Source organism: Coregonus lavaretus, assembly GCF_964263955.1.
Source record: "Coregonus lavaretus genome assembly, chromosome: 16".
Lineage (NCBI taxonomy): Eukaryota > Metazoa > Chordata > Actinopteri > Salmoniformes > Salmonidae > Coregonus > Coregonus lavaretus.
In genome coordinates, this window is record NC_140003.1 from 13,061,723 (window position 1) to 13,086,031 (window position 24,309).

The window sequence follows — 24,309 nt, forward strand, 5'->3', positions numbered from 1 at the left end:
CAGTGGACTAGGCCTTTGTCTTCAGGATGATAAATCCTGTGGGAGATCAATTTGACCCAGATTAGTATCTAATTATTGGGAACTGGCAGCTCAAGCACCTTGTGTGGCCCATGCACAGTCTTACACACCACCAACTGAAGCTCCCTAAACACCAGTCCATCACATGCAGGCTCTCTGTCTCTCTGCTGGGTGCTGAGCAGAACCTGAACCTCCTACTCACCATCTTCAGAACACCATACCCTGAAATCAGCGCATTATGTACCAAGTCTCTCAGAGTAAGTGTGCTGATTTAGGATCAGGTCTCCCCTGGCCATGTAATCTTATTCATTGGGAGATAAAAGAGAAAACAAAGCACTCGTACTCTGAGACCCCTGGTATACGGCCCCAGAAACCCTTCCTCCAGACACTGAGGCTACGGGGGGGATACACAGAACATCTGCCTGAACACAAGTTAATTTATAACATTGTTGTTGCTACTGCCAAGTACTACAGATAGCACTGACTCAAAAATGAGCTCTTCCCCCATCTTACCAATAAAACCTCCCTCTTTCTCTCTTTTTCATCATCTGGTGTACAGGATTGATTTCCAACGCAATCCATAATCTAAATGGTTAATTTGTTGATGTGCTAAGCATAATAGTTAATCATATATCTAAACGGGAGACAGCTGTGGAGGAGTAAATGAACAATGTAAACAAGGCTATTTGGGTCCAACTAGCCTAACCATGGCAATGTCCTTACAAGTGGTAGTCTTAAAATGGGGGCCAGAACAATGTACAGTCGTGGTCAAAAGTTTTGAGAATGACACAAATACTAATTTTCACATAGTCTGCTGCCTCAGTTTTGATGATGGCAATTTGCATATACTTCAGAATGTCATGAAGAGTGATCAGATGAATTGCAATTAATTGCAAAGTCCCTCTTTGCCATGAAAATGAAAATCCCCCAAAAACATTTCCACTGCTTTTCAGCCCTGCCACAAAAGGACCAGCTGCCATCATGTCAGTGATTCTCTCGATAACACAGGTGAGAGTGTTGACGAGGACAAGGCTGGAGATCACTCTGTCATGCTGATTGCGTTAGAATAACAGACTGGAAGCTTTAAAAGGAGGGTGGTGCTTGAAATCATTATTCTTCCTCTGTTAATCATGGTTACCTGCAAGGAAACACGTCCCGTCATCATTACTTTGCACAAAAAGGGCTTCACAGGCAAGGATATTGCTGCTAGTAAGATTGCACCTAAATCAACCATTTATCGGATCATCAAGAACTTCAAGGAGAGAGGTTCAATTGTTGTGAAGAAGGCGTCAGGGCGCCCAAGAAAGTCCAGCAAGCGCCAGGACCGTCTCCTAAAGTTGATTCAGCTGCGGGATCGGGGTACCACCAGTGCTGAGCTTGCTCAGGAATGGCAGCAGGCAGGTGTGAGTGCATCTGCACGCACAGTGAGGCGAAGACTTTTGGAGGATGGCCTGGTGTCAAGAAGGGCAGCAAAGAAGCCACTTCTCTCCAGGAAAAACATCAGGGATAGACTGATATTCTGCAAAAGGTACAGGAATTGGACTGCTGAGGACTGGGGTAAAGTCATTTTCTCTGATGAATCCCCTTTCCGATTGTTTGGGGCATCCGGAAAACACCTTGTCCGGAGAAGACAAGGTGAGCGCTACCATCAGTCCTGTGTCATGCCAACAGTAAAGCATCCTGAGACCATTCATGTGTGGGGTTGCTTCTCAGCCAAGGGAGTGGGCTCACTCACAATTTTGCCTAAGAACACAGCCATGAATAAAGAATGGTACCAACACATCCTCCGAGAGCAGCTTCTCCCAACCGTCCAAGAACAATTTGGTGACGACCAATGTATTTTCCAGCATGATGGAGCACCTTGCCATAAGGCAAAAGTGATAACTAAGTGGCTCGGGGAACAAAACATCGACATTTTGGGTCCATGGCCAGGAAACTCCCCAGACCTTAATCCCATTGAGAACTTGTGGTCGATCCTCAAGAGGCGGGTGGACAAACAAAAACCCACAAATTCTGACAAACTCCAAGCATTGATTATGCAAGAATGGGCTGCCATCAGTCAGGATGTGGCCCAGAAGTTAATTGACAGCATGCCAGGGTGGATTGCAGAGGTCTTGAAAAAGAAGGGTCAACACTGCAAATATTGACTCTTTGCATAAACTTAATGTAATTGTCAATAAAAGCCTTTGACACTTATGGAATGCTTGTAATTATACTTCAGTATACCATAGTAACATCTGACAAAAATATCTCATAACACTGAAGCAGCGAACTTTGTGAAGACCAATACTTGTGTCATTCTCAAAACTTTTCACCACGACTGTACTCTAACAAAAAATATATAATTAAGTCAGTGAACACGAAGTCTGCTTGTACATTGTGTGAAATATCTTAAGAAAATAACTATTGATTACGTTACATTATTTTCAATTTCAGCTAGCAGATGTGTTTCTTAGCTAAACTCCACTTTTCTTGGAAATTACATTTACATCATTTAGCAGACGCTCTTATCCAGAGCGACTTAAAAATTGGTGCATTCAACTTAACCAGTGGGACAACCACCTTTTTGTTTTATGGGGGGTGGGGGGGAAGAAGGATTACTTTATACTATTACCTAGTCTAGTTCTCGATTCCATATTCATTTATGGAAATGTGCCAACTCATTATCTATGCACCAACATGGGGGACTCTCAAATCAAGATGAAGTAGCATCAATAAACCTACAGCTGTACAATCTGTAATGTAATAGAAAAACATCTGTAGATAATAATTGATGTCATCTCTGTCCAGACTTGATTTTCCCCACTCCCATGGGAGTTTCGTCAGCCTAGTTTCCCTTGATCCATGCAGCCATCTGTGCTGCCTGATCCACAGCGTAGCTAGCAGGGGTGTCATGCACCCCAAAAATCTGAGGGGGCACAAATTACGTAAGGATGGCTGGGGAGGGGGGGTATCTGGTTTTTTATTAGGATCCCCATTAGCTGTTGCGATAGCAGCAGCTATTCTTCCTGGGCTCCACACAACACATGAAATAATACAGAACATGAATAGACAAGAACAGCTCAAGGACAGAACTACATACATTTAAAACGTCACACATAGCCTACATAGTAGGACATACACACAACATTTCTAGGTCAAATAGAGGAGAGGCGTTGTGTGGTGAGGTGTGTCTTTATCTGTTTATGAAACCAGGTTTGCTGTTCACTTAAGCAATCTGAGATGGAAGGGAGTTCCATGCAATCATGGCTCTATATAATACTGTACGTTTTCTTGAATTTGTTCTGGATTTGGGGACTGTGAAAAGACCCCTGGTGGCATGTCTGGTGTGGTAAGTGTGTGTGTCAGTGCTGTGTGTAAATTGACTATGCAAACTATTTGGAATTTTCAACACAAGAAGTGATGCAGTCAGTCTCTTTTGTTGCTGTCTCAGGTTCTTGTTTGTTAATGTCTCCTTTGTCTATCCTCTTCTGTTATGGCCTGTTCTTTTCTTTTAGTGTTTCTCTCCATCAACTATTATTCTGTTGCTGTCTCTGTGTCTTGTCTGGTGTATTTTTTTATTGTGAAACAAACAAGAAATAAGACAAAAAAACTGAAAACTTGAGCATGCATAACTATTCACCCCCCCAAAGTCAATACTTTGTAGAGCCACCTTTTGCAGCAATTACAGCTGCGAGTCTCTTGGGGTATGTCTCTATAAGCTTGGCACATCTAGCCACTGGGATTTTTGCCCATTCTTCAAGGCAAAACTGCTCCAGCTCCTTCAAGTTGGATGGGTTCCGCTGGTGTACAGCAATCTTTAAGTCATACCACAGATTCTCGATTGGATTGAGGTCTGGGTTTTGACTAGGCCATTCCAAGACATTTAAATGTTTCCCCTTAAACCATTCAAGTGTTGCTTTAGCAGTATGCTTAGGGTCATTGTCCTGCTGGAAGGTGAAACTCCGTCCCAGTCTCAAATCTCTGGAAGACTGAAACAGGTTTCCCTCAAGAATTTCCCTGTGTTTAGCGCCATCCATCATTCCTTCAATTCTGACCAGTTTCCCAGTCCCTGCCGTTTCTGGGTCAATTTGGCCCAGAAACATTTATTCTGGGGCTCCTCCCACTGCACACCATAATAACCCACAGGAGAGCTGCTCAGTGGGTCATCAGTATCAGTCTACAGTATACAGCAATAAGCACACAGCCCAACTCCCAGCTCCCAATGATGCCAGCAGCCCAGCACCACCAGCAGGCCTTCTCCAGCACCACCAGCAGGCCTCCTGCAGCACCACCAGGCCTTTTCCAGCACCATCGCCAGGCCTCACCTCCTCAGGCTCCATGATTTCAGTACATCACAGAGAGGATCATGGGGAGGCTTGAAGCATGATAGGGGTAGGGAATCATACTGATTTACCAACATGTCCCCTCAAATTATGATATAAAATACAACATTGTTTGAATTGTGCATGTGAATCAAATTTTTTATAAACCAATTTAAATCATACTTTACCAAAGCTTTACAATAGTATGCAATGAAATATACTGAACAAAAAATAGAAAGGCAACATGCAACAATTTCTAAGATTTGACTGAGTTACAGTTTATATAAGGAAATCAGTCAATTTAAATAAATTCATTAAGCCCTAACCTTTGGATTTCACTTGACTGGGAATACAGATATGCATCTGTTGGCCACAGATACTTAAGAAAATGTAGGGGTGTGGATCTGAAAACCAGTCATTATCTGGTGTGACCACCATTTGCCTCATGCAGCGTGACACATCTCCTTCGCATAGAGTTGATCAGGCTGTTGATTGTGCCCTGTGGAATGTTGTCTCACTGGCTGTGCGAAGTTGCTGGATATTGGCGGGAACTGGAACACGCTGGCGTACATGTAGATCCAGAGCATCCCAAACATGCTCAATGGGTGACATGTCTGGTGAGTATGCAGGCCATGGAAGAACTGGGCCATTTTCCGCTTCCAAGAATTGTGTATAGATCCTTGCGACATTGGTCTGTGCATTATCATGCTGAAACATGAGGTGATGGCGGCGGATGAATGGCACGACAATGGGCCTCAGGATCTCGTCACGGTATCTCTGTGCATTCAAATTGCCATCGATAAAATTTTATGCCTGCCCATTCTATAACCCCACCGCCACCATGTTGCACTCTGTTCACAACGTTGACATCAGCAAACCGCTCGCCCACACAACTCCATACATGTGGTCTGTGGTTGGGAGGCCAGTTGGACGTACTGCCAAATTCTCTAAAATGACGTTGGATGCGACTTATGGTAGAGAAATGAACATTCAATTCTCTGGCAACAGCTCTAGTGGACATTCCTGCAGTCAGCATGCCAATTGCACGCTTCCTCAAAACTTGAGACATGTGTGGCATTGTGTTGTGTGACAAAACTGCACATTGTAGAGTGGCCTTTTATTGTCCCCAGCACAAGGTGCACCTGTGTAATGATCATGCTTTTAAATCAGCTTCTTGATATGTCACACCTGTCAGGTGGGTGGATTATCTTGGCAAAGGATAAATGCTTACTAACAGGGATGTAAACACATTTGTGCACAACATTTTATAGAAATAAGCTTTTTGTGCATATGAACATTTTCTGGGATCTTTTTCAGCTCATGAAACATGAGACTAACACTTTACATGTTGCGTTTATATTTTTGTTCAGTGTAAGATAATGAAGTTGCAGAAGTGGATTTCATCCTGATGAATATGTAAATAATTGTTCATTTAGCAGGGCTCCTGGAAACAGACAAAAGCTGCAGAAACAAAGCATTTGTAAGAAGGCTGACAGAATGGCAAAGAGAATCCATTTTGTGCTCTGTTCGTGTCACTGTGTCAGGATGATAAAGGCCCTGAGAACCCAGGAGAGATTTGGCTGGAGGGAGACTTCCTTTGTGCTCCAACTCCACTCCAGCACAGAAATATACAGTTTGACTATAATGGAACTCATATAAGGTAAGGTTGGTAAAGACTCTGATTAAGTTGGCAATGCGTTTGAATGAGCGCACAAAATGCATGAATTCCCTCTATTACAGTCTGTGCATTGTGCACCGAGGGGGCCATCTATAGGTCATGGGACTATTATTTTCTCTCTATGTGGGCCATAGATATGATATGATCACTTTTACCACAAGGTGTTGGTGAGGCACTGATGTGTCCATCTAGTGTATGTATTTTTGTGTATCTACTGTATGGTACAGTATGTGGGTAATAGATATGACAGGCCAGGTGATGTTAATGTAAACAGTGCGTGGGAAGCCACGTGTCCACATGTGTACTATGGCTACTTACACCAGGTCATTAGGAGTTAGTCCAGGTCATAGAGCTTCGTTATCTAATCAGCTTCAGTACGACTTAAACCTCCAAGCCCTCATAACAAGCATGCTATAGACGGCTACATAAACAAACAGAGGTTTTCATCATTGACAAGGAAACCTAATTATGATGCCACACAGCAACAGTGGGGGAGTTTTTCCATGTACGCAACTTCGTTGTTGAGCGAACCAAACATACCCAAGACAGTTAGATCATATCAGCAAGACAAGGCTGTCCTTATTAGCTTGTTAGCATTCACAGCCCATCCCCAGTGGCTGCCCAAACCGAGCGTGAGAAGCTAGCTGGCAACAGGAAGTGAGTGTGAGTGTGAGTAAGCTGCCTCCTTAGTGGAGACCTTCTGCACAGTCAGACAGAGCGTGTATTTGTATTTAGTAAGGATCCCCATTAGCTGCTACCAAGGCAGCAGACACTCTTCCTGGGGTCCAGCAACAATAAGGTAGTTAAATACAATAAAAATATTCCATGACCTTATATTTCATAAACTACTAGAACACAGCACGGACATCCATACATACTCCACAAGACATGCCACCAGAGGTCTCTTCAAAATCCCAAAGTCCAGAGCAGACTATGGGAGGCACACAGTACTACATAGAGCCATGGCTGCATGGAACTCCATTCATGCCTGGTGACATTAATATTATTAATGTTAGCTCTCCGTGTACATTTAAGGGCCAGCCGTGCTGCCCTGTTCTGAGCCAATTTGTGGCACCTGACCACACGACTGGACAGTAGTCCAGGTGCGACAAAACTAGGGCCTGTAGGACCTGCCTTGTTGAAAGGATAGATCCCGAATGGCACCCTTTCCCCTATATAGTGCACTACTTTTGCCACGGGTTCTGGTCAAAATAGAGCACTATATAGAGAATAGGATGCCATTTCAGATGTAGGATGTCATTTCAGTGTACCCCATATACCTCTACCCTGTCTCTTAAGCGGGAGAAGATGTCCTGATGGTGCTGGCAGTCTGTGTGGAGGGCCTGCCTGGCCGCCTCCAGGGTCACCAGGGCTTTGAGCAGCAGGTCAGCTCGTTCCCGCTGCCAGCTCTGGGCCACCACACTCAGCTGGGTCGGGGTAAAGCGATGCCAGTCCAAGCTCCGCTCGTGTTCCGTCTGCAACAAGACAGCCATGGAGATATAATTACAACTATAACAGAAAACAGAACAGGATTCGCTGCAGTGGTTTCTATTCTAGTTTTTTCTTAACCTTTATTTAACCAGGAAAAGGCCCTTGAGGTTAGAAACCTATTTTGCGACGGGGACCTTCTGCTAGGTTTATGTAGCGATATAGCCTGTAACAACAGTGCTATCACAAATTGGTCATAGTGACATATAGTAATATGTAACATATAATATGAAACAACATATAGCATATACAGTTGAAGTCGGAAGTTTACATGCACCTTAGCCAAATACATTTCAACTCAGTTATTCACAATTCCTGACATTTCATCCTAGTAGAAATTCCCTGTTTTAGGTCAGTTAGGATCACCACTTTATTTTAAGAATGTGAAATGTCAGAATAATAGTAGAGAGAATTATTTATTTCAGCTTTTATTTATTTAATCACATTCCCAGTGGGTCAGAAGTTTACATACACTCAATTAGTATTTGGTAGCATTGCCTTTAAATTGTTTAACTTGGGTCAAACGTTTCGGGTAGCCTTCCACAAGCTTCCCACAATAAGTTGGGTGAATATTGTCCCATTCCTCCTGACAGAGCTGGTGTAACTGAGACAGGTTTGTAGGCCACCTTGCTCGCACACACTTTTTCAGTTCTGCCCACAAATTTTCTATAGGATTGAGGTCAGGGCTTTGTGATGGCCACTCCAATACCTTGACTTTGTTGTCCTTAAGCCATTTTGCCACAACCTTGGAAGTATGCTTGGGGTCATTGTCCATTTGGAAGACCCATTTGCGACCAAGCTTTAACTTCCCGACTGATGTCTTGAGATGTTGCTTCAATATATCCACATAATTTTCCTTCCTCATGATGCCATCTATTTTGTGAAGTGCACCAGACCCTCCTGCAGCAAAGCACCCCCACAGCATGATGCTGCCACCCCCGTGCTTCACGGTTGGGATGGTATTCTTCGAATTGCAAGCGATCCCCTTTTTCCTCCAAACATAACGATGGTCATTATGGCCAAACAGTTCTATTTTTGTTTCATCAGACCAGAGGACATTTCTCCAAAAAGTACGATCTTTGTCCCCATGTGCAGTTGTAAACCGTAGTCTGGCTTTTTTATGGCGGTTTTGGAGCAGTGGCTTCTTCCTTGCTGAGCGGCCTTTCAGGTTATGTCGATATAGGACGCGTTTTACTGTGGATATAGATACTTTTGAACCTGTTTCCTCCAGCATCTTCACAAGGTCCTTTGCTGTTGTTCTGGGATTGATTTGCACTTTTCGCACCAAAGTACGTTCATCTCTGGAGACAGAACGCGTCTCCTTCCTGAGCAGTATGACGGCTGCGTGGTCCCATGGTGTTTATACTTGCGTACTATTGTTTGTACAGATGAAAGTGGTACCTTCAGGCGTTTGGAAATTGCTCCCAAGGATGATTTTCCCATTATGTCAAGCAAAGAGGCACTGAGTTTGAAGGTAGGCCTTCGAATACATCCACAGGTACACCTCCAATTGACTCAAATGATGTCAATTAGCCTATCAGAAGCTTCTAAAGCCATGACAACATTTTCGGGAATTTTCCAAGCTGTTTAAAGGCACAGTCAACTTAGTGTATAAAAACTTCTGACCCACTGGAATTGTGATACAGTGAATTATAAGTGAAATCATCTGTCTGTAAACAATTGTTTGAAAAATTACTTGTGTCATGCACAAAGTAGATGTCCTAACCGACTTGCCAAAACTATAGTTTGTTAACAAGAAATGTGTGGAGTGGTTGAAAAACAAGTTTTAATGACTCCAACCTAAGTGTATGTAAACTTCTGACTTCAACTGTATGCAGCACAGCAACACGTAAACCTGTATTCATACATTAGATTAGACTAACGCGCTAAAGCAGATATTCAGAGATTACAGAGTAACAACCAGGTCTTGATATTGGCTTTAGATACACTATATATACACAAAAGTATGTGGACACCCCTTCAAATTAGTGGATTTGGCTATTTCAGCCACACCCGTTGCTGACAGGTGTATAAAATCGAGCACACAGCCATGCAATCTCCATAGACAAACATTCACAGTAGAATGGCCTTACTGAAGAGCTCAGTGACTTTCAATTTGGCACAGTCATAGGATGCCACCTTTCCAACAAGTCAGTTCGTCAAATTTCTGCCCTGCTAGAGCTGCCCCGGTCAACTGTAAGTGCTGTTATTGTGAAGTGGAAACGTCTGGGAGCAATAATGGCTCCGCCGTGAAGTGGTAGGCCACACAAGCTCACAGAACGGGACCGCCGAGTGCTGAAGTGCGTAAAAATCGTTTGTCCTCGGTTGCAACACTCACTACCAAGTTCCAAACTGCCTCTGGAAGCAATGTCAGCACAACAACTGTTCATCGGGAGCTTCATGAAATGGGTTTCCATGACTGAGCAGCCGCACACAAGACTAAGACCACCATGCGCAATGCCTCGGCTGGAGTGGTTTAAAGCTCGCCGCCATTGGACTCTAGAGCAGTGGAAACGCGTTCTCTGGAGTGATGAATCACGTTTCACCATCTGGCAGTCCGACAGACGAATCTGGGTTTGGCGGATGCATAGTGCCAACTGTAAAGTTTGGTGGAGGAGGAATAATGGTCTGGGGCTGTTTTTTAATGGTTTGGGCTAGGCCCCTTTGTTCCAGTGAAGGGAAATCTTAACGCTACAGCATACAATGACATTCTAGATGATTCTGTGCTTCCAACTTTGTGGCAACAGTTTAGGGAAGGCCCTTTCGTGTTTCAGAATGACAATGCCCCTGTGCACAAAGCGAGGTCCATACAGAAATGGTTTGTCGAGATCAGTGTGGAAGAACTTGACTGGCCTGCACAGAGCCCTGACCTCAACCCCAACAAACACTGTTGGGATGAATTGTAACGCCGACTGCGAGCCAGTCCTAATTTCCCAACATCAGTGCCCGACCTCACTAATGCTCTTGTCGCTGAATGGAAGCAAGTCCCCGCAGCAACATCTAGTGGAAAGCCTTCCCAGGAGAGTGGAGGCTGTTATAGCAGTAAAGGGGGGACCAACTCCATATTAATGCCCATGATTTTGGAATGAGATGTTCAATGAGCAGGTGTCCACACACTTTTGGTCATGTAGTGTATGTGGTGTAAAATTGACTTTTTCCTTTATGGTAAAATGTGCCAGAGGAAACCTCTAGGGTTTTCCATGAGGGTCGTCTGTAGCCATTTATCATTGTGTCAGCGATCACACAGAGGCAGCTTCACTTGGTTACCTTTTTGGAACAGAGGGAATGATATTAATCTATGGACTAATAGTGGCTAACTGCCGGTGTAAAGGCATTATGCGGCTGACTGGTTTTATTGAAAGTGAGTGAGCTGACAGATCTGCCAATGTAACATTCGGCGCCACGCCAGAGGCAGCCGAGCATATCTTGTTTATTGATGCACAACTTTACAACTTCAAGAAGATCCATCATTCTTTTCCTTCTCTGTCTCTCTCTCTCTCGATGTTTCTTTCTCCCTTGCTCTTTCGGAATTTGTGTGTGTGTGTGTGTGTGTACAGTGCATTCTGAAAGTGTTCTGACCCCTTGACTTTTTCCACATTTTGTTACGTCACAGCCTTATTCTAAAATTGATTAAATAAATACAAATCCTCATCAATCTACACACAATACCCCAAAATGACAAAGTGAAAACAGGTTTTTAGAAATGTTTGCAAATGTATTAAATATAAAAAGACAGAAATACCATATTTACATAAGTATTCAGACCCTTTGCTATGAGACTCAAAATTGAGCTCAGGTGCATCCTGTTTCCATTGATCATCCTTGAGATGTTTCTACAACTTGATTGGAGTCCACCTGTGGTAAATTCAATTGATTGGACATGATTTGGAAAGGCACACACCTGTCTATACAAGGTCCCACAGTTGACAGTACATGTCAAAGCAAAAACCAAGCCATGAGGTCGAAGGAATTGTCCGTAGAGCTCCGAGACAGGATTGTGTTGAGGCACAGATCTGGGGAAGGGTACCAAAAAATGTATGCAGCATTGAAGGTCGCCAAGAACACAGTGGCCTCCATCATTCTTAAATGGAAGAAGTATGGAACCACCAAGACTCTTCCTAGAGCTGGCCGCCCGGCCAAACTGAGCAATCAGGGGAGAAGGACCTTGGTCAGGGAGGTGACCAAGAACCCGATGGTCACTCTGACAGAGCTCCAGAGTTCCTCTGTGGAGATGGGAGAACCTTCCAGAAGGACAACCATCTCTGCAGCACTCAACCAATCAGGCCTTTATTATAGAGTGGCCAGACAGAAGCTACTCCTCAGTAAAAGGCACATGACAGCCCGCTTGGAGTTTGCCAAAAGGCACCTAAAGGAGTCAGACCATGCGAAACAAGATTCTCTGGTCTGATGAAACCAAGATTGAACTCTTTGACCTGAATGCCAAGCGTCACGTCTGGAGGAAACCTGGCACCATCGCTATGGTGAAGCATGGTGGTGGCAGCATCATGCTGTGGGGATGTTTTTTCCACGGCAGGGACTGGGAGACTAGTCAGGATCTAAGGAAAGATGAACGGAGCAAAGTACAGAGAGATCCTTGACCTCAGACTGGGGCGAAGGTTCACCTTCCAAAAAACCTGTTTTTGCTTTATCATTATGGGGTATTGTATGTAGATTGATGAGGGGAAAAAACAATTTAATCAAGTTTAGAATAACGCTGTAACGTAACAAAATGTGGAAAAAGTCAAGGGGTCTGAATCCTTTCCGAATGCACTGTATATGCGCGCCTATGTGTTCATGTGTGTGCATGTGAGTGTGTGTGCGTGTGCTCATATTCTATAATACAGCAGTATTAGTTCAGCTGCTGACTGACAAATCCATGCAGAGCCCGAGCCATCACTGTGAGGGCTGAGGCAGCCGTACCATGATGGGAAGGAAAGTAAAGACAAATCCTCCAAGCCACTAGAAAAGATTAAAGAACCTAAATTAATTCCATAAATGCCAAGGAACATTATTTGGTAGCTCCATTGAATGTTAATAGCAGACAATTGGCCTCTCACTTTTCTTTAGCGGTGACATATGACAAGGAAACCATGACCATTAGAAATGGAAACATTCACCAGCCATATCCACCAGGGGGCATAGTGCACTCTGTCAAATGGACGGCAAACCTCAGCATCCCTCTAATCCAGGGAGGAAGTCACTTTTTCCCCATCCCTAGCAAACACAGCTGATTAAACTAATTGGATTTTAAACTGAAGATCATGATTAGTTGATTATTGGAGTCAGGTGTGTAAGCTGGGGCTGCGGCAAAAGTGTGACACCAATCAGGCCCCCGAGGACTAGAGTTGTCCATCCCTGATAATCATCAAATGACTATGGGTTTAAAAACACCTACTATATTTTCATATCAAAAAGGGGGGGTCGTGCATCCCAAAAATCTGAGGGGTACAAAGTACGTGAGGATGGCTGGGGGGGTAGTCAGGAGGGGGGCTAAGTTGGAGAATTTTGCATTTTTCAAACACCTGAAACAGCTTTTTCCTGCAATAATGATTATGCTTATAGAAACAAATAAGGAAGGGGAGCGCTGCTAAGGTACACAATACTACATTTTTGTAGACAGAAGGTGCTCTTTGGTAAAAGGGGTAAATTGGTTATCAAAAAGAAAGGAGGACAAAGGAACTCTTCATATAACTAATTCAAATGTTAAATGGAAACAAAGATTAAAAACTGACGCATTTCGGCTGCATGGCCTTCGTCAGGGAGTACAAAGATATGATAATACTATGTCCTCTTTTGAACAGCATTTTCCAACCAACCCTGATTTGAAGAGGGAGTGTTTACATAATTCATTGGACAACACCTAGTAAGCAATACTATACACATTAAAAAGTGAAATACTGTAGATATGTTATCAAAATGCAAATCAAGGCTAGAAACATCAGAACCCCTGTATTTTTTCTGCATATCTAAGCATACCTTTCGAGCTGTCTGTATCCTTTTTTAGGTTTAATTTATTTGCACCAAAGAAAAGATGTGAAAGACAAAACAGTACAGATAAAAAACAGTGTGCAGGTGAGGTTGGAAGCCCAAAAGGGCTTATGAAAACCACACCACAAATATATGTACAAAAACCTTTGTTCAGTCAGTTAAACAAAACATATGAATTATAATTGTACATGATATACTCAGTATACAAGAAAAAACATGTTTGATTATGTGTGTGTGTGTGTGTGTGTGTGTGTGTGAGAGAGTTAGGCTACATGGAGGGGAATATTGGGTAGTTTGGTTCATCAGGCTGACCCCCAGTCTTCGCTTGAAGTAATTGAGGGATAATGATGTTTTGGCAATGTGATGATAAGAATTCCGGAGTATGGTACCTCTGTATCTGATAGAGAATTGACTATGTGAGGTGTGGCAGTGGGGAGGGTGAAGCTTATCACAGAGTCTTATGTTATATAGATGGATTTCAGAATTAACATGGAAGAATCCATTGAAGGGTTTAGGTAAACTGGGAGGTATGAGTATCTGTAGATGAAAGTGCATAATTGGTGTACATTAATGTCGTAAATAAACAAGACATTGAGTTTCTTAAACAAAGGTGCAGATGGAGCCAGGTAATTAGAGGAGGTGGCTAGTCTTGCAAATGTATTTTGTATGATGAGTAATCATCAGTAAATAGTGTACTGGCCCAGACAATATTACAGTAAATTAGATATGGGTAAATTAAGCTGTAGTATAGAGTTAGGAAGCAAGCCTGATAAACCAAACCACTAGTCTGTCTGATGATACCAACAGATTTCCTCACTTTGCTACAGACACATTGAATAGGATCTTTCCAGGATAACTTTCCATCAATTAGAACTCTGAGGACTGAGTACAATCTGGGTAAAAGATTGAAAGGAATGTGAGTCTACATTTAGTTATTTCTTGCTTTTCTAGAGTCTACCAACCTTGCCAGCAGGCATGCCAGCTAATATAGTTAGACAAGCTAGCTACTCTAACTTGATTGATGCCTGAAATGGCTACTTTGTAGCTAGTTATGAGGTTGGGAGATTGGGAACCTACAGTGAGGGAAAAAAGTATTTGATCCCCTGCTGATTTTGTACGTTTGCCCACTGACAAAGAAATGATCAGTCTATAATTTTAATGGTAGGTTTATTTGAACAGTGAGAGACAGAATAACAACAAAAATATCCAGAAAAACGCATGTCAAAAATGTTATACATTGATTTGCATTTTAATGAGGGAAATAAGTATTTGAACCCTCTGCAAAACATTACTTAGTACTTGGTGGCAAAACCCTTGTTGGCAATCACAGAGGTCAGACGTTTCTTGTAGTTGGCCACCAGGTTTGCACACATCAGGAGGGATTTTGTCCCACTCCTCTTTGCAGATCTTCTCCAAGTCATTAAGGTTTTGAGGCTGATGTTTGGCAACTCGAACCTTCAGCTCCCTCCACAGATTTTCTATGGGATTAAGGTCTGGAGACTGGCTAGGCCACTCCAGGACCTTAATGTGCTTCTTCTTGAGCCACTACTTTGTTGCCTTGGCCGTGTGTTTTGGGTCATTGTCATGCTGGAATACCCATCCATGACCGATTTTCAATGCCCTGGCTGAGGGAAGGAGGTTCTCACCCAAGATTTGACGGTACATGGCCCGTCCATCGTCCCTTTGATGCAGTGAAGTTGTCCTGTCCCCTTAGCAGAAAAACACCCCCAAAGCATAATGTTTCCACCTCCATGTTTGACGGTGGGGATGGTGTTCTTGGGGTCATAGGCAGCATTCCTCCTCCTCCAAACATGGCGAGTTGAGTTGATGCCAAAGAGCTCGATTTTGGTCTCATCTGACCACAACACTTTCACCCAGTTCTCCTCTGAATCATTCAGATGTTCATTGGCAAACTTCAGACGGGCATGTATATGTGCTTTCTTGAGCAGGGGGACCTTGCGGGCGCTGCAGGATTTCAGTCCTTCACGGCGTAGTGTGTTACCAATTGTTTTCTTAGTGACTATGGTCCCAGCTGCCTTGAGATCATTGATAAGATCCTCCCGTGTAGTTCTGGGCTGATTGCTCACCATTCTCATGATCATTGCAACTCCACTAGGTGAGATCTTGCATGGAGCTCCAGGCCGAGGGAGATTGACAGTTATTTTGTGTTTCTTCCATTTGTGAATAATCGAACCAACTGTTGTCACCTTCTCACCAAGCTGCTTGGCGATGGTCTTGTAGCCCATTCCAGCCTTGTGTAGGTCTATAATCTTGTCCCTGACATCCTTGGAGAGCTCTTTGGTCTTGGCCATGGTGGAGAGTTTGGAATCTGATTGATTGATTGCTTCTGTGGACAGGTGTCTTTTATACAGGTAACAAGCTGAGATTAGGAGCACTCCCTTTAAGAGTGTGCTCCTAATCTCAGCTCGTTACCTGTATAAAAGACACCTGGGAGCCAGAAATCTTTCTGATTGAGAGGGTGTCAAATACTTATTTCCCTCATTAAAATGCAAATCAATTTATAACATTTTTGAAATGCTTGATTTTGTTGTTGTTATTCTGTCTCTCACTGTTCAAATAAACCTACCATTACAATTATAGACTGATCATTTTTTTGTCAGTGGGCAAACGTACAAAATCAGCAGGGGATCAAATACTTTTTTCCCTCATTGTATCTGGGCTAGCTACAGCCAACTTCATAAAATTGCTAGGTGGCTAGTAGTACTACAGAGAAACAACAACAACAACAACAAAATTATCCATTATGGGCATGACGCCTCTGATATCAAGTGTCTCCGCGTGTCCATTGGTGAGGACAGGGACAGTGGCCGGAAAGTACAACTTGAATAGAGGTCAAGGTAGAAGTGATTGTTAGAATTGATCATAAGTGCACTGTCTAAGAGTCCAGAGAGCCGTTCATTCGGAAGAAAACGTATTTGATAGAGCAACCACACCTCAGGTAAAGTGTACTACAGAGGAAACAAAACAGGTCATAATATCAAAGCTTTGACTGGGCTGTTGACCGTTCCATTCATCTCCTACTGCTCTGGTTTGATCAAACATTACTCCCTTACCGCTCCTCAAATGTGAATGAATTGCAAATGATGGACAATAGCTTACAATCATCCCCCAAAAAAATCTCCCCAAAGTAAATAAATGAAGACGGAATGGGAGAGTAGTTGAACAAAGCCCTGTTAACCCTGGTATAATGACAACCATCTTCCGCTCTGATTTTCAACTAGCGAACTGTAGCCAAAAGCTAAGTAGTAAGTAGTTGTGGTTATATGACTTCTCTAATCCTCATGTTCACGATTAGGCTTTACAATGGCCACATATGTCTATGGATGAGCTCAGAGAATGATGTTTTCCAACAACACACACACAGGGAAAATGTGGCAACAACACAGCTGCGATGCAGTAAAGTTGACGTGTCTAATGGTGCAAACCGAGTGTGAGGAACACATATTTCTATTATCACTGTCAGTGTATTATGTCAATAAAACTGTTTGTACCATTCACTGTGTGTATATTGTGAGAGTAAAAGTATGTTTCTACCATTCACGGTCTATGTATTTCGAGAATAAAACTATGTTGAAATAACTGTCTGAGCTTGTTTTTCATTTTCATCGTTGAGGAAAACGTTTCACCATGGGACATATCCTTTTTCATCAATTTGAGATCAATGTGAGAGTTTGGCAATGCAAATACTGCTTAAGGAAAGAAGACTCTGCCTTTTTCGTACCAAACTTCACAACAATGAGGTTTGCCATTTTGCTCAAGGGGCTGATTACCAATAAGAATTGAGCCAACCTAATTGTGACTAATAGCCGTATTCGGTGCAGTCTGCACTACATTGACTGTGTCGGGTTGGAAGATGAGGAACGGAGAGTGCAGGAGAAAATGGCTAGATCTATCTCATCACAGCCACTTGAGGCTGAATGTGGCCCCTAAGTGTAGCACCCAGCTGGAACAGATATGAGGAGAGGTCTGGAAAAGGAGGGAGAGGAGGGAGAGAAGGGGGAGGAGAGGACCTCCCTGGCGGTTGTCATGGAGACGGGGGAGCGGAGGCAGTGGTGTGAGGGCTGAGATGTGTCCACATAGGGTGACACGGCACATCCTGCAGCCTGCCAGGCACATAATTCACTAACCAGGGAGATGGAGAGTAGAGACAGAGAGTCTCAGAGCTCTGGAAGAGGATGTTTGCATGTAAAGGGGTGTGATGACAAATAACTTTGCTGGGCTGAGTCCTAAGTGGTACCCTATTCCCTATATAGTGCACTATAGTGTATACACTGAGTATATCAAACATTAGGAACACCTTCCTAATGTTGAGTTGCATCCCCCCCCCCCCCCCCCTTTGCCCTCAGAACAGCCTCACTTCATCGGGCATGGACTCTACAAGGTGTCGAAAGAGTTCCACAGGGATGCTGGCCCGTGACATCACTAAGGGATCATAGCTTTCACCTGGATTCTCCTGGTCAGTCTAGGTCATGGAAGGAGCAGGTGTTCTTAATGTTTAGTACACTCAGTGTATATAGAGTATACTTTCGACCAGGGCCCAAAGGGTGCCATTTGGGACGCATCAATAGAAAATCCAGAGTGGTAACTGTTGTATAATGACAGCTCCTGTCTGAATCTGTGTGGGAACAGTCATGGCAGCATGTCCACGTACATGGCTCTGTGGTTGTGCAGGTCATCAGGGTACTGGCTCACAGTCATCTGGAAGCGCAGATGGTCATCTGCCGACCAGCCACAGAACCTGGAACAGTTTGGACAGAGAGCAAAGAGAAACATGTCTGGATCACCCACTGCATACACAACAAAACACATGCTGAGAATTTTTGTACAATGACAACCACTCTTAATGTCTCATTCCTGGCAACATTACATTTTCACCAAAGAACGTCTGTATGATGAAGATCTGAGTCTTTTTTGAGTGTGTGTGTAACTGTGTTTAGCAACAATGGAGATGAAAATCAAGGTATTAGTAGATTAGTAATCAACCCCCTGGTGTGTTAGACTCGACTTGTTTAACAGACCGCCTCCCTGGGGAGAGTAAAATCACTATGTACATATTTGCTCTGCACATTGTATGCTGTAGGGGGGAGAGAAATCACTAGATATGCTATTCTCTAGAGTCTAGAGTCTACATATGCTCTAGGCACCAAGCTGACACTCATCTCTTATCAACATCCACACTGTGCACCATTGTCTTGTCATACGGCAGGATCTCTCTGCATAAAAACAAGAGCTTTACATTGATTCGTTTTGAGCAAGATATCAAATCAAAATGGTGGACTCTCAATCACCCCGTCGTATACTGTATCCGCTCAAGAGGAGCTACAGCCTTCAGGCAAAGACCACTATAGTTGTGATCAGTCAGTGCTTTACCTATCCAGTCTTTGTAGGCGGTCCTGAGCACTCTGCAGTCTGAACTGGTACATCTCAGACAGGGATTGGAACTCTGGATTAAGGACGCTGTCAGTTCAGGGTAGGAGCACTCTGATTACAAAACCTCCTCTGGAACCTGGTCTACCTCAGCCAGACAGCTGGCAGTTTTGGTGGGACACTCCTGGAAGGATTATGTGGTTATGCCTTTTGAAAGACAAAAGACTCGGTGGCAGCACAATCAAACAGCATGGTGAGAGATAAGGTTGGGAAAATGTTCCGATTCCCACCCCTCCTCCCCCGAAATCCTGGGTGAAAGATAAGCAGGAGGGAATAAACAGGAATACAGGAATCCTGATAACATAATCTCTGGAAAAATCTGGGAATTTGGGATCAGAATTATGCAACCCTAATGGTGAGAGACCTACAGTTGAAGTCTGAATTTTACATACACCTTAGCCAAATACATTTAAACTCAGACATTTAATCCTAGTAAAGATTCCCTGTCTTAGGTCAGTTAGGATCACCACTTTATTTTAAGAATGTGAAATGTCAGAAGAATAGTAGAGAGAATGATTTATTTCAGCTTTCATTTCTTTCATCACATTCCCAGTGGGTCAGAAGTTTACATACACTCAATTAGTATTTGGTAGCATTGCCTTTAAATTGTTTAACTTGGGTCAAACGTTTTGGGTAGCCTTCCACAAGCTTCCCACAATAAGTTGGGTGAATTTTGGCCCATTCCTCCTGACAGAGCTGGTGTAACTGAGTCAGGTTTGTAGGCCTCCTTGCTCGCACATGCTTTTTCAGTTCTGCCCACACATTTTCTATAGGATTGAGGTCAGGGCTTTGTGATGGCCACTCCAATACCTTGACTTTGTTGTCCTTAAGCCATTTTGCCACAACTTTGGAAGTATGCTTGGGGTCATTGTCCATTTGGAAGACCCATTTGCGACCAAGCTTTAACTTCCTGACTGATGTCTTGAGATGTTGCTTCAATATATCCACATAATTTTCCTTCCTCATGATGCCATCTATCTTGTGAAGTGCACCAGTCCCTCCTGCAGCAAAGCACCCCTACAGCATGATGCTGCCACACCCATGCTTCACGATTGGGATGGTGTTCTTCGGCTTGCAAGCAACCCCCTTTTTCCTCCAAACATAACGATGGTCATTATGGCCAAACAGTTCTATTTTTGTTTCATCAGACCAGAGGACATTTCTCCAAAAAGTACGATCTTTGTCCCCATGTGCAGTTGCAAACCGTAGTCTGGCTTTTTTATGGCGGTTTTGGAGCAGTGGCTTCTTCCTTGCTGAGCGGCCTTTCAGGTTATGTCGATATAGGACTCGTTTTACTGTGGATATAGATACTTTGTACCTGTTTCCTCCAGCATATTCACAAGGTCCTTTGCTGTTGTTCTGGGATTGATTTGCACTTTTCGCACCAAAGTACGTTCATCTCTAGGAGACAGAACGCATCTCCTTCCTGAGCGGTATGACGGCTGCGTGGTCCCATGGTGTTTATACTTGCGTACTATTGTTTGTACAGATGAACGCGGTACCTTCAGGCGTTTGGAAATTACTCCCAAGGATGAACCAGACTTGTGGAGGTCTACAATGTTTTTTATGAGGTCTTTGCTGATTTCTTTTGATTTTCCCATGATGTCAAGCAAAGAGGCACTGAGTTTGAAAGTAGGCCTTGAAATACATCCACAGGTACACCTCCAATTGACTCAAATGATGGCAATTAGCCTATCAGAAGCTTCTAAAGCCATTACATCATTTTCTGGAATTTTCCAAGCTGTTTAAAGGCACAGTCAACTTAGTGTATGTAAACTTCTGACCCACTGGAATTGTGATACAGTGAATTATAAGTGAAATAATCTGTCTGTAAACAATTGTTGGAAAAATTACTTGTGTCATGCACAAAGTAGATGTCCTAACCGACTTGCCAACACTATAGTTTGTTAACAATACATTTGTGGAGTGGTTGAAAAACGAGTTTTAATGACTTCAACCTAAGTGTATGTAAACTTCCAACTTCAACTGTACGTACCACTCCCAGAGGCAGGGTGTCTTCCTCTATGGCCAAATACTCTTTGTGAAGTTTTTCATTGATGGCTTCCTGCTGGTCACAGAATGAATTGTTGAACACAAACTCAGTTTCAAGAAATTACTAATTCAGTTCTCTTTCCTCCTCTACATCCAAAAAATAACAGTCTGCCATCCTTCTCTGATATCCATCATGGTATAAGGAGCTCTTTATCTGATGAAATATAATGAGAGGAAACGTCTCTGTTAGAGTACAGAACCCATAGAAATCGAATATTTCCCTTTCCTCCTGTAGTTTTTCTTCATTTTCTACTTGGTGGACAAATACAGTGAATCCTATAATCAGAGCAATTCACTGACGGCAAGTTATCGGTAATCATACCCTCTTTCTGTTTCTAACAGGTTTGATTTTTGATGCCACTCAGAGGGAGGAAACTCAGGAAAGCAGTTTATTGTGAAAGAGTACAGTGCCTTGCAAAAGTATTCATCCCCCTTGGCGTTTTTCCTATTTTGTTGCATTACAACCTGTAATTTAAATGGATTTTGGGGGGGATTTCATGTATTGGACATACACAAAATAGTCCAAATTGGTGAAGTGAAATGAAAAAAACAACTTGTTTCAAAAAATTCTACAAAATAAATAACGGAAAAGTGGTGCGTGCATTTGTATTCACCCCCTTTGCTATGAAGCCCCTAAATAAGATCTGGTGCAACCAATTACCTTCACAAGTCACATGGTCCTCTGTAGCTCAGCTGGTAGAGCACGGCGCTTGTAACGCCAAGGTAGTGGGTTCGATCCCCGGGACCACCCATACACAAAAATGTATGCACGCATGACTGTAAGTCGCTTTGGATAAAAGCGTCTGCTAAATGGCATATTAACATAATTAGTTAAATAAAGTCCACCTGTGTGCAATCTAAGTGTCACATGATCTGTCACATGATCTCAGTATATATTCACACCTGATCTGAAAGGCCCCAGAGTCTGCAACACCACTAAGCAAGGGGCACCACCAAGCAAGCGGCACCATGAAGACCAAGGAGCTCTCCAAACAGGTCAGGGACAAAGTTGTGGAGAAGTACAGATCAGGGTTGGGTTATAAAAGACTATCCGAAACTTTGAACATCCCACGGAGCACCATTAAATCCATTATTTAAAAAATGGAAAGAATATGGCACCACAACAAACCTGCCAAGAGAGGGCCGCCCACCAAAACCCACAGACCAGGCAAGGAGGGCATTAATCAGAGAGGCAACAAAGAGACCAAAGATAACCCTGAAGGAGGAGGGGGGGGGGGGGCGGGGGTGAATAGTTATGCACGCTCAAGTTCAGTTTTTTTGTGTTATTTCTTGTTTGTTTCACAATAAAAAATATTTTGCATCTTCAAAGTGGTAGGCATGTTGTGTAAATCGAATGATACAAACCCCCAAAAAACCCATTTTAATTCCAGGTTGTAAGGCAACAAAATAGGAAAAATGCTAAGGGGGGTGAATACTTTCACAAGTCACTGTACATACTAGATCACAAAGATAACCCTTAGATTGTCCTTCCTGCTGCACATTCTCATTAAAAACATACAGGAAAAGTGAGGAAATTTCGACTTAACCATTCAATTTAATGTATAGTGGAGAGTGGCAGTGAGGTCATTTTCGCTCACCTTCTGAAGCCTTAATGCAGTGCAGTACGTCTCAGACAGGCCATTAGGCACCCTATTCCCTATACAGTGCACTACTTTTGACCAGAGCCCTATGGGTCCTGGTCAAAAGTAGTGCACTATAGGGAATAGGGTGCCATTTGAGACGTAACCACTGTTTTAAAGCCATACAAAACGTCTCAGGTTAATCTCAAACCTCAACCCTTCCCTCCAAACAAGTATGGAGTCGTAATTAAGTGTTTTAAGGGAATGGTATTTAGCATGGTGGGTCACTGAGTACAAGAAGTATGCAGGCGGCTAGAGAGAGGAGAGGAGTCAGTAACTCCATTATGGTGAGGCTCTCAGGTGGGCAGGACTGAGTGGGGGGGACAGCAGGGGCTGGATGAAAGAGAAGATGAGTGGGGGATGGAGGTACGCCAGAGACTGACTCACTCACACAGGGGCAGTCAGGCAAAAATGGCTGGCAGTGTCTTCCTCATCCCCCTATATGGCCCAGTTTCAAAGACATCCCTCCTCCTGCCTGCTCTTAATCCCACCATTCTCTCCCTGAGAATGAAAAAGCCTCCAGGAGTCAAAAGGAGAATGAACTTAAGAGAGGTGACTTACGTAGCGTGGAGTTCTAACAAACACCAGATTCATGGGGAATGAATGTTGCACTGTGGGCAACCAGAGGACTTTTGGTAGGATCTGCAGAGTACGGTCTATTAGTTTGGTACCTGTAGAGATTGAATGCCTTAAGATTCATCGCAGTATATTGTGTGGATTGAAAAAACAGAACCACAGTTTTCACAAACAAATTCAAGGGCTCCACTTTCATATGAAGAAAAGTAAGTTCCTCTGCAGCTTTCTGAAACAGTGGGCACAGAGCTCCTCTCTCAGGTTATGGGATGCGTCCCAAATGTTACCCTATCCCCTATCTAGTGCACTACTTTTGACCAGAGCCCTATGGGACTCCCTATGGGTCCTGGTCAAAAGTAGTGCACTACATAGGGAATAGGGTGCCATTTGGGACGCAGCCATGTTGTTACCTAACTGCTGGAGTACCTGCTCTCAGTCTGCCAGCTGAGGAGGCTGGTGGTGCTGCTGGTGTTGGACTTCACTCAGTCTGTACTGCAAGTCCTCCCTCAGCTGCCAGATGGGCTCCACAGTTGCACACCTGAACGCCTCCCGCTCACTCTCCAGAAACAGTGCACATAAACATGCGTTTGTGTACAGACACACACGTCATGTATGCCCACACAAACACACACACAGCATGGTCAGCATGGTATTGTCTCACTCTATAGGGACTGAAACAGTATCTATACACTCAGGACTGAGAGGGGTACTGTACCGTGGTCCAGTAGCTCAGAGAGGATTGCCCATATCTGTTCTACTGGCCAGACCATTTGGTCCCAGAAATCCTTGTAGCTCAGCTTCAGCCTTTTCACTGCAACATGGAAAGAGAGCAAAGGGAATTCCATTAAGCATACAGTACCAGCACTACTGAACACAGGCAACTTCCCAAATGGCAACCTATTCCCTATATAGTGCACTACTTTTGACCAGGGCCCATAGGGAATAGGGTGCCATTTGGGATGCATCAACACAGTGTGCTCATCCAATAGTCCCAGCTAAAATATAATGGGATTGTAACTATAGAAACAAACTTTTTCTCCCTTATCTTATATCACCTTCACACTAATGAATTCAGTGGCTATGTGCGGTTGCTGTGGTGCAGTCGGTCGATCTGTGTGTC

General features: G+C 43.5%; 1 pseudogene across 1 annotated transcript in view; it reads right to left on the bottom strand.

Annotated features, from left to right (window-relative positions):
• The window catches only part of LOC311143400 (coiled-coil domain-containing protein 148-like), a 36,976-nt pseudogene extending 13,766 nt beyond the window's left edge, over window positions 1-23,210 (bottom strand). The window contains exons 1-4 of the transcript XR_014615547.1: window positions 23,178-23,210; window positions 18,868-19,048; window positions 18,097-18,235; window positions 7,287-7,475 (exon numbers count right to left, since the gene is read on the bottom strand). The product of XR_014615547.1 is annotated as a coiled-coil domain-containing protein 148-like (transcript). The remainder of the gene's footprint in view (window positions 1-7,286; window positions 7,476-18,096; window positions 18,236-18,867; window positions 19,049-23,177) is intronic.
• Window positions 23,211-24,309: the final 1,099 nt, after the last annotated feature.